We start from the raw sequence: 11,939 nt of genomic DNA, 5'->3' as shown, positions 1-11,939 counted from the left end.
TCAAAGCACTGAATTATTTAAGTATCAAAGGGGTAGCCGTGTTAGTCTGGATCTGTAAAAGCAGCAAAGAATCCTGTGGCACCTTATAGACTAACAGACGTTTTGGAGCATGAGCTCGATGAAGTGGGTATTCACCCACGAAAGCTCATGCTCCAAAACGTCTGTTAGTCTAAAAGGTGCCACAGGATTCTTTGCTGAATTATTTAAGTAGAGTTGGCTGGAAATTTTCAGACAGAAAGTTTTTCTGTTGGAAAAAGCCAATTTGCCAAAATCTAAACATTTCCTAGGAAAGTGTCAACTCAACTTTTTTGGAAAGCCAGACAGTTTCCAGCCAGGTGGGCTAATGTAAAGCTGGGAACCGGAAGGCCTTGGAGCCTCAGCTTAGAACTGTACAGGAAACCATTTTCCCATCTTGCAAACATTTCCAAAAAAAGTTCCTGTCCCAAATCGGGACAGAAAGACAAAATATCAAAAATGTTCACAAACCAAAAACTTGGTTTGGGTCAATTGAAAAATTTCATTTCAGTAATTTCCAACATTTCATCTAGATTTCAACTTTTTTTTTTTACTTTTTTTTTTTTGGCTATTCATTAACTTACAATTCTAATCAAAACGTTGTTTTGAACTGAAACATTGAACTTTTTGTTTAGAAAATGTCATTTTGACAATTCTGAAACTTTTTTGCCCCCCAACGTCTTTGAGGTGAGACATTCATTGAAGCCAGCCCTTCCCCACAGGAAGTTTTGGTTTTGACAATTTGGCGTTTTCTGACCAAAAAAAATGTAATAAAATAAATTACCAACCATCTCTTGCACAGTTTCTAAGCTCCACAGCTCCCTGTAGCCAGCCTGGGGGGTCTGCCAGTAGGTCTGGTAACCAAGGGAGCATGTTTCATTTTGAAAACACTTGCTCATTCCCACTGAAATAAAACAGACTCCTGCTTCCTCAAAAAATGTTGAGGTTTCAGATTTTTGTCTCGATTCAGGATGAAATTTTTCCAAAAACCTCAATTTATTTTAAGGAACTGGGAGTCCATGTCCAGGCCGGCTCTTGATTTATGCCTCACAACCCCCTTGTGAGGTGAATCAGCATTATTATCTCCATTTTACGGAGGGGGAAACTGAGGCAAACAGGGAAACGGTGACTTGCACAGAATCAGGTGGCGAGTCAGTGACAGATTCAGGAATAAATGCCAAGATTCCCAGCCCCTTCCTCTTAGCCACACCGTGTCCCTGTGTTGTGCTGCTTTAAATGAGACCCATGGAGACAAAGAGATCAATTTTAGATCCAACAAAAACACACAAGTGTATGCCAAATTGATCACAGACTGCACAACACAGAAATCTAGTGGGATCTAGCTTCCTTGCCAGTGTACAGACCACTTCCATGGCAGGGACCCACCCACCTCTTCTCACAGTGTTCAAGGTTATAAAGAATCACACACCAGAGTGAGGCATTGTGTCACTCAGCCTTTTTGTCAAACTGGCCAATTTTTTTTTCCTAAGTCTGGCTCCATTTCAGGCGTGTGTTTGAAACATGTGCACAGCACATTGCATGCAAGCCTCCCACAAGAGTCACATATGCTCCCCATACGGGCAGCTCCATAACTCCTTTGGGAGAACAGGGCCACACGGAAGTCCCTTTTAGAATGATGCCAGCACAGCTCTATGTATCTCTGGGCTGGGCTGTGTCTGCACGGTCCCTGTGCTCCCTGGCCCTCGAAGTCTGTCTCAGGGGGACATTCTTAATCCAGTTTTGCATCACGAAGGAACTACATATTTCTCTCCCCTTCCCCATCCACCTTTTGCTGCCATTTGACCTTTGGGCTGCGGAAGCCACTCAAGATCTGTGGTTCAGAGGAGGCTTAACCTTCCCTTCTGCAGGGATTGTGTGGGCAGGCTAGCTGTGCAAACAGGCAGAGAGGGGAAACCCAGGCAACAGGTCAAAGGTTTACACAAAGCATCTAAGATAAATAAGAAACGACTGGAGATGGGGGCTGGGAGAAACATAAACCTCCAGCCACAGTAAACCCACTCACTCAGTCACAGACACAAAACGCTCAGCCAAACCTCCACAAACAGAAATCTCCCCTGGCAATTTTGGCCTCTATTGCTGTAGTGGGCCAAACCAAAACCCTAGAGACAAGCCAGTGCCTGAGTCCTAAAAACGACTGCCAGAGCAGCATCAGACTGGAAGCACGTACCAGAAGTGGTGCAACATGCCACAAAGTGCCAGTGTTTCAGGCCTTCTGGCACCACTCAAGTGCTGAGCCGAGCACCCAGAACTTGGGGAAAGTTTGCATCCGGAACCAGACTTGGCATCTGGCCCCTGTCTTGAGTTGAAAGAGTCTCAGAATTTCACAAAAGTTTTGGTGGAACCTGAGCCTCATTCTGAGTGCTGTCTATCAAGCCCCATGACCAGTTTATGGTCTTGCATCCAAGTCCCACGACATTCACCATTGCCCCAGCTTCAATGCAGAACCAAGCGGAACTCAGTCGTTTCAAGTCACTTTTGCCACTCATGCTGGGAGGGCATGTTGAACCCAGCTCTGAAGCTGAATCCCAAACAAGGGCAATGAGAAAGCTCCACACAGCCTGGGACTGAAGACCAAGTTTGCAAGACCTCCTGCACTGGTGGGATATAACGAGAGAACACCAGTGACCAGATCTGGGTCCTGTAATGTCTGCTGTGGAAGGGGAAAGACACGACTCAGTTGTAATGAACACAGACTGGATTTCTATTGAGATTCCTGGACCCTTGACAGACCCCATGGTTCCGAGACTGCTTAGTGCCGTTTATGCCGGCTTTCTAGCTCCCAGAATGTCTAGGACATCCAAAGACTGTGTCTCCCTTGCTGAGCTGGCAAGCTGACCCTACACATCCAAAGACTGGAGAGATCACTCTGGTCCCATCCCAAAGTGTCATTTGTTTTTCTTGCCTTTTTTAACCCACTGCTCCAGGAGGTCAGGACTAGAGGGGCTGGTCTCATCAGCCCTATGCCAGCCGAGGATACCCCTATTTTATAGAACGCTATAGGTGCTCCCTTAAGACAGTGTTCAGTCTCATTTGCACGTCTTGAGTGGTGCAAAAGGGAGTTAGGATGAGCCGAGAATCTGGTATTCTCTGCAGTGTTAGCCCACCAGTCCTGAGTTGTTTGCCTGAGCCCACCTTATATCAGAATCAGAAAACTCGGAGGCGTCTCTCGGCCCTCTCTTGTGGGTGTCCCGCTCAGACACACCCAGACTCCCTCTCCCCCTACTAAAAACCACTTCCTCCTGGCCTGCAGACAATGCCAGCCCCAGGTTAACCTGCCTGTTAGCGCGTGTGGCGCGAACACTACAGGCTAGTGAAGCAGCACTGGCCCCTCCCCTCCAAGCGGGATTAGGGGAGGGGAACAGGTGGCTAATTGCCTGTCACACAATGAGGTGTGGCCACCCAGCCAACAGGCCCATGACCTAGGAGCTGCAGGACCACAGTAACAATTTCCAGGTCAGTGGAGGGGAGGAATGGCAAATTTTCTGCTCCAGAGGATGCCAGGATGTGGGTTTCTGAGCCCCAGTGTGGCTCAGAGGCCAAACCCAAAGATTATTCTTACTCTTCACCCTCACCAGGTTTTACTAAGCACAGCTACCAATGCTTCCCCCACCCTGCCCCAGGAAATATCTGCCGCTCCTGAATGGCTGAGCCCTGGGGACTAGTAAACCCTGCCCAGTTCTCTGTGGATTTACCCTTGGCTCTTTTCCAGCACCTTTCCTCCACTGAGCTCACAGCAGTTCATTCTTGCTGAGGCAGGTCAACACGATTCTCCCTATTTTACAAATAGGGAAACTGAGGCACTGCTAGGGGACAGGACTTGCACCATGTAACACAATGAGTGAGTGGCAAAGCCAGAAGAACCAAAGAGGTCAAAATCCCAGTCCACTGCTTTAACCCACAGCCCCTGCTCCCTCCCTCCCATATGTTCCTTCCTGAATTCATCTGCAGGAGAATTCTTGGAGTCTATCATGTGCTGTGGGACCAGAGCCTGTAGCCTGCCCACCTGTCTAGTGCATCCATTGTTGCTAGCTGGGACCTGGCCACTCCAGTTTTTAAAGGGACAATAGGTTCCTGCAGATCATTAACAAAGCACCTTCTGAAAAGCCTCTCTCCCGTCCTCAGGCTTCACTCCACACACAGCAGTGTCCACAGTGGGTGCGTCCACACTGCAAACAAACAAAATGAAGACCCCATGGCAGAGTCTCAAAGCCTGGGTTCACCAATTCAAGCTCGCATGATAGGGCTAAAAATAGCAGTGTGGACATTTCTGCTCAGGTGGGAGCTCAGGTTTTGAGACACCCCCAGCCCCCCTCTGCTAGGTTTTAGACCCCAGCCTCCAGCTTCAGTGGGAATGTCTACACTGCTATTTTTAGCCTCATAGTGCAAGCCCGTGAGCTGGAGTCAGCTGACCTGGGCTCTGAGACTGGCTGCCATGGGTCTTTTGTTTTGCGGTGAGTCCCAGAGCAAATGAGGTGCTTAGTCACACGATATGGGGAGTGAGTGTAATTTCCAGCCACTCAGTAAATTAAGAGTTCAGTCCAATAGGACATGCAGCGCGTTACCAGGCACCTAAGACATGCAAACGTTTTTCTCCAGGGTAAGATGCCAGGGTGAGCTCACTGCCTTGTCTGCACTGCCAGCGAGTGGTAAGGCATCCAGAAAGGGCTGAATTAACGGGCTCTTCCCATCTCATGCCCAGACCTCATGCAGGCAACTGGCCAGTGACACCATCTCAGGACAGCGAGCCGACCGGCTGAGGTAAAGGGAGCTCCTCCACCACTTGCGTGAGGTTGCTACCCTGCCCTGTGCAACCAGTCACTTCCTGACGCCTGGCGTTGCTATGACATTCGTGCCCACTGGCCCGTATGTGCCTCCTCCCATTGCTCAGAGCCGCTGTGCCCATGGTCTCCCCTTTCCTGTGTGATTCAGAAGGACCCAAGGGACTGGTGATTGGGCAGGTGCTGTGTTAACTTCCCCCCGATTGCCATTGTATCCCAGGACCACTCGCATCCCCCTCTGCTGTCACACATGCGAGCCCAGTTCTGGGCCTTTTCCAAGCAGATGCCAAGCTGGACCTGCATTTGGTTTTGTGATAAGGGCTAGACTCAGCGGAGACCAACTAATCTATAACATTCGTGATCAGTCCCCGCCTGCAGAATGGTCAGGTCACAAGACCATTGCAACACTGGTCTGAGAGGAATGAAAGGGAGCTATGTGGCCTAGAAACGGGCCCAAACCAAAACTCTGGACTTGGACTCCGGTGAAATCAGCATCTAGATGCTCAGGCTGCAGCCTGCTCACTTGCTGAATTGAGCAGCATTCCCAGGGTCTCTGATGCATTCGCTTTGTTTGATGGGGGAGGAGGGAGGCAGTGTGGCCTAATGGATTGAGCACGGGTGCAGGTCTTGGAGGAGGTGTGCTCTGGGCCTGGCTCTTTCACTAGCCTGCTGGATGTACGCCTCTTTGCCGCTCTGTGCCTCAGTTTCCCTACCTGTAAAATAGGGATGATGATACTGACCTCCTTTGTAAGACCCTGAGATCTATGGATGCAATGTACCATATAAGAACTAGGTATTTTTATTAGTTAGTGCTTGGCATCCATTCCCACACACAGCTTGCTTTCTTCCCTGGGGCAACCCCTTTTTTTCCCCTCTTAATGAGATTAAATAAGAGTGAATTATTCAGGAAAAGAGCCATTCCCTCACCTCACGTCCCACTCCCAGTTCGCACGGAGCCCCCCAATAGGCTGCACTGCAGGATTCTAATTAACATCATTAATGGGGGACGGGGGCAGTCTTGCTGCTGCAGCCCAGCTAACAATTGGAGCTGTCAACTGGGCAATGGATGCTGTTAAAATACCCGAGGCCCTTTGTCAAGCCAAGGGAGCCCCGGATTTATAGACACTTCCCCGTTGTGTTGAAGACGGAACCCAGGGGGCAGGGGAGGGAGGGGCACGCTAGGTGGTGTTTTCCCTCCCTCTACCTTACCCTGGTTTCTTCCTGGGACCACCAAGAAAGAGCATAAGGTGATGCCCCTAAAGTGTCTTTTTTGGGTGGAGGAGGTAAAAACCTGGCACAGGGGTAGGGTAAAAATCCAGCACATCAGGTCCTTATCTGCTAAGGTACCTCATCTGCCCTAGGAATAGGCACCTGGAGAATTCCTTGGTGGACAGTTCTGGACCAAGGCATGAGTGGGCGTTGCCTTCAGGGCTTTCACTCTTGCTTCTCTCCTATCGGTTTCTCTGTCTCTCTCCAGCCCTTCCTTTAGTCTTAGGGTTTGTAGTTAAGCGTGACCTCTCCAGAGAATGAATGTAAGCAGGTGGCCATTCTCACTCATGTAATCCCCTCCCCATCCCCTCAACCCCCCCCGAGCCTCGCCAGCCTTGCCATGAATGGCTGAGAATCCGCCTACACGGGATGGCGGGGGTGAAGGGGTGGCACTGGCAGGCCAGCCTACCCCACCAAGGCCTTTAATGAGCAGCAGAACGGGGCACATCAGGAGCGGATGTGTTAACGGTTTCTGGTTCAATGGAGGGAAAAATCTGCACAAAGGAAGGTGTACAAATATTGTGGGAAATCTGCTGGCTCCTTAATATTTCATGAAGTCCCGGGCCATTCAGCCCGGGTGAATTCCCCAGCAAGGTCTCATTCAGTCGGCATCAATAGGAAACTTTTAATTGAGGCACTTCATTCAGGGCCCGTGGGTCATTCAGTGTGAGGGCCTTTCAGGGAGAACAGAGCCCCATGTCTTTCCAAGCTGCACCAGAAGAAAAGACACTGTTTACAGCGCTTGATGCTTGAATGCTAAGGGCCTTAATCCACCAAAGAGAAAACTGGTTCCTTTTTTTTTTTCCTTCCCTCCAAAAATTATTTCTCAAATAACAAAAGAAAAGAAAAAAGGAGGTGAGGGGCAGGGGGTGGGATTATTGTGTCTAAGAGAGGAAAGGAATGAGCCTATCAGGCGGTTCATATTGGGGGGGAAAGAGGGGAAAATTCTCCATAGAATGACAACCCCCCGTTCACTAGGGGCTTATGCACTATTCCACACACACACACACACACACACACACACACACACACACACACACACACACACACACACACACACACTTGGTTCTGTGAGCTGTTTGGGTCTGATACTCTTTAAGATGCAGCTATAATTTGAAAATTGACTCCGTAGAAATGATACAGCGGGCTTCCCACTCAGTGAACCTGACACTTACTTTTACTCGGTTCCCAGGACAATGGGTTGATTTTGTTTCTAACCATCAGAGCTGCAGGCAGAACCCCAAGAGGGGAGAATTCAGCTCTCCCTCCCTGCTTCCTCCCTGGGCTCTGAGAATAAAGATCATGCCTTCAAAGCTAGACTGATGATTTTTCTGATGATACCTGGCTCAGGATGGCCTCCAGCTGCATCTCCTGCAGCTGTAGCTGCTCCACTGGGAGAGCAAGAAAAAAAGCTGTGTTTTCTCAGGAAGGGGAGCAGCTGTGACTTGGAGACATGCAGAGAACAGAGAAAGCAAGAAAACGGTGCTGGATTGGTCACAGGGTTTTTACACCTCCCAAAAAGAAAACACTACCTGTTTTGCTGAGCCTTTCCACCTGGAGCTTTGCAACGCAGGAGCCTTTTTGATCTCTGGGAATAAGCTCTGCCTGGCACTGAAAAACCAAGGGAGGGATCTGCCTTTGTGTCCCATTCCCATGTGCTGCTTATAAACACTGCTTAGCCATGTGGGGAAGAATGCCCCTAACACAAGCACTGTGTAGGGTAGCCCGCCCCCTTGCAAGGCCTCACATAGAGGGAATGCTGCATGGAGGGCCAGGATCAGGGCAATGTGTCCCCATAGTCTACACCATTGCAGGGATTCTCTATTGCTGCAGGCTGGATGGGTTTGCAGACTAAAGCCATCCAAAAAACCATCCGGGTGACTGGACAACAAAATGGCAGATGAAATTCAGTGCTGATAAATGCAAAGTAATGCACATTGGAAAACATAATCCCAACTATACATATACAATGATGGGGTCTAAATTAGCTGTTATGCTCAAGAAAGTGATCTTGGAGTCATTGTGGATAGTTCTCTGAAATCATCCATTCAATGTACAACGGCAGTCAAGAAAACAAACAGAATGTTGAGAATCATTAAGAAGGGATAAATAATAAGACAGAAAATATCATATTGCCCTAACCTCTGTTTGCCAGAATCTGGGAATGAGCGACAGGGGATGGATCACTTGATGATTACCTGTTCTGTTCTTTCCCTCTGGGGCACCTGGCATTGGCCACTGCCAGTAGACAGGATACTGGGCTAGATGGACCTTTGGTCTGACCCAGTATGGCCATGATTATCTTCTTAAAATCTTTCCAGCCAACTTCCACAGGACAGACAGACAAGTTCTGATGAAGTGGGCATTCACCCATGAAAGCTTATGCTCCAACACGTCTGTTAGTCTATAAGGTGCGACAGGACTCTTTGTCGCTTTTTAATCTGTCTGTGCCTCGATTCTTCGGCAATAAAAGGAAGATATCCTCTTTCTCCCACAGCTGGTCTGTCTTATCTATTGAGAGTGTAAGCTCTTCCGGTCAGGGACTGTCTCTCACTCTGAGTATATGTAGAGTACCTACCACAACAGGACCTCTGTCTTGGTTAGGGCCTCTGGGTGCTCCCATAATACAGATAACAAAGGTAGAGTTATCAGGTCAGGAAATTATCTATCTATCTATCCTCACCCCCCCCTCTATCTATCTATCTACCTACCTACCCATCTAGGTGTTTATAAAGCTACCCATCATCGTAACATATCAACGTCTGCACTCTCTCCCTTCAGGAGTGCTGTTCAGCCCTGATTTTATTTATGCTGCTGACAGTTGCCTAGCCGAGGATTCCATAAACACCTCCAAGGTTCATTTTCCTGCTGGTACAAAAGAGAGGAGCGTGTCCTTGCTAAAGGGAGGTTGTTTCCCCAACCTTCAGGGTCACAGCTGACATTTGTCCTTTCATAATTGGACAGAAGGGTGGGGAGATGGTCCCAATTGCTCTGGGACCTGAGTTTCTGTTGAGCGTCTCTACCAAACATTTTATTGATGCCACAATAGCTGCAGCCCTGACCCCACTGTCGCAGCTAACTCTCTCGCTTTCTCTCTTTTTAACACCACCGATGGGAAAATCTGTCAAAAGGCAGAGCATGCGGGCCCAGTTCCGGACAATAGAGTGGGTCAGTGACCCCGGCATGGCGTATGCAATTGCTCCTTTGTTCCCAGGACAAGCCAAGTCCACCATGGGTGGGTGGGTGTCACTGGCTGAAGCAGGGCAGAGGGACACTCATTTGTTAGGGAATGTTTAGTTTCCCTTTAGTCTTTTCTTTTGGGGGACTGTATAAAGAAAGGCAGAGTTTACAAGGGGCGTGTGTGCTATTGGCATGCAAGGTAGCAGCAAAGTCATCACTTTGGAAGACAGTGCAACATCTGGAAGTGACCGAAATGAAACACAGAGAGAGGATGGATGAGCGAATAGATGAATGGATGAGGGGTAGCTAGTATCCAGCCCATAAGGAGGAGAGCTCCAGCAAATCCAGATGTCATTCTTTGCTAGGCAACGGTTAAGGACTGATTTTCAAATGGTTTAGGACCTGAGGCAGGAACAATCCAGTCTGTAGGAAGTTCGGCTCTAAATGTGATCACAATAGACTCTGCCTGGGAAAGACAGTCACAGATTATAAAGGCAGAACGGACCACTAAGATCATGAACTCTCCTCAGCCTGGATTCTCAAAGATATTTAGGCAGCTAACTCACATTGATTTCACTGCCAATTAGGAGCCTAAATACCTTCGAGCATCTGAGCTCCCCCTGCCTAACCCAGGCCATAGAATCTCACCCAATGACCCTTGCAGTAGAGGGAATTAAATGGACAGTTGCATGCCCCAGTCCAGGCTCTGGCATAAGAAGTTAAGTTGACAGGATTTGGTCATGGCTTTTTCCATATAACATTCTCTCTCCTGTTTGAGCCAGTGAGAACTGTCCCCCGTGGACAGGCTGAATGGCTGAGGGGCTCGCTCAGAAGATATAGCTGCATTCCCCCTGTAGATCACCCAACCAAAGCCACCAAGCTCAGAGTTTTTACCCTCTTATGGCTGTTGTGAAATGAGCTGGGGTTGTTTCAGTCCAGCTCTGGGACAGCCACTCTCATGTCAAAATCCACCAGCGGCCAGAGGCCACAGAGACAAAGTTACCTTGCCAGTGCGGCTGGTGGCCCTCTTTGGAGCATAGAGGCATCGTAGAGAACAAGCTCCCATTCCCTTTGCTGCACCTGTTCTGCTGCTCCACAGGGAACCTCAGACTCTGGGGCTGTCGACTCCATACCTGGCCAAAGCACTGAAATACAGGCTTGAGCCAAAGCCCACTGGAGTCAGTGGGAATCTTGGCATTGATTTCAATGGGCTTTGAATCAGGGCTTAAAAGAATGTATTTGGGCAACAGGCTTCCTCCCTTCCACCTGCAACAGAGAACCCCAGGTGCTACATAGCCCTGGGGTCTGTAAGTGCTGCACGGGCCTGCCTCTCATTAGTGGCGCTGCTACCTTTGCAGGGCTGCTGCCCCCCCGCCCCCATGCCCCGCTGGCTCCTCCATGGCTGGGGCTCGCCGCCCCCGCAAGCGGGACGCTCTGGCTCTCCAGTGCCTCTGGAAGGCGGCTCCTCCCTGCCGAGCTACTACAGCAGCAAAGCCAGTGAGTGGACTCGGGGCAGGGGACACCAGGGTGGGGTGGGGAGGGCTCGCGGGGGGGCTGTGCACCCTCCAGGGGAGTTCAGGAGGTGGGGAGGGGGGAACCTGGTCTGGGGAGCAGCCCCTGGGCACAGCGGGCCCCTGGGGTCTATAAAGGCTTGTTGGGATTTGCCCCTCAGTGAACCAGTGTGCAAGGGGGTCGGGGCGCAAGGTCGAAGTTTCGCCTAGGGCACAAAATATCCTTGCACCAGCCCTGCGTAGGACTCTGAAGCAGGAGCCTGTCTGCACTACGTTACTTATAGAATCAGGAGGTGGGGTTATTATACCATGCTCTGGCCCTGCTGTTTACTGATTTCAGGTGCACGGAGCACCTGCGTCAGGCACAAATGCAAAGAGCTGTTTAAAAAGCTGTGCTAGCTGAGACCTGCCTGAAGGTAACATGAGCCATCTTGCCCCGCTGCTCACATGCGGCTTGATTTCTCACAGTGGACGCTCACTGGGACAGAGACCGTACATGTGTGTGTGTGTGTGTGTGAGAGAGAGAGAGAGAATGCGGTAGGTGTTGTGTGCGCACACAGGAGATTTGTGTGCACTGGGTATGTGTGAGTGACCAGGGTGTGTGCACGTGTGGTGTTGTATATGGAGTGCGTGTGTGGGATGTAGCTGCATGGTGTGTCGGCAATGTGCGTGCATGCAGGGTAGGGATGTGTGTTCCTGTACACACACGTGTGTGTGTGGGAGGGGTGTTTATTTATCTAGCTCACCTACTGTTATAGCCTGCAGTATCTGAGCTCCGCACACACTGTCATGATTCTTGTGTGGATGTGCAATGAGAGCCCCCTGCTTCATCTTTCCATTTGATTTTTCGTTGGTGAAAGCTTTGCCAGGGTCCTCTCTGAGAGTCACAACACCCCTTCAGTGACCTCCCCCACTCCCGATTTCCAGCGATCACGGAGGCATTGCAATAAGTCACTGCAGCAGCTGTGCAACATGCGCTTTTCTATGGCCTGGTGTCGTAAACTCACAATGGGTTCAGCTGAGCTGGACCCCCCCTTGCCCTCCCCCCAGCCATAATAAATAAATAAATAAAGAGGAAAAGGAATGAAAGGGCCGTTGCAGGGGAGACGCACTCTTCATTATGTCTTCTATGCTGCAGGTTCCAGGGAGACAGCTCCTGGCCCAG

Source organism: Gopherus evgoodei, chromosome 18 (genome assembly GCF_007399415.2).
Source record: "Gopherus evgoodei ecotype Sinaloan lineage chromosome 18, rGopEvg1_v1.p, whole genome shotgun sequence".
Lineage (NCBI taxonomy): Eukaryota > Metazoa > Chordata > Testudines > Testudinidae > Gopherus > Gopherus evgoodei.
The sequence above is the reverse complement of the archived record's forward strand: the minus strand, read 5'-3'. Positions refer to the sequence as shown.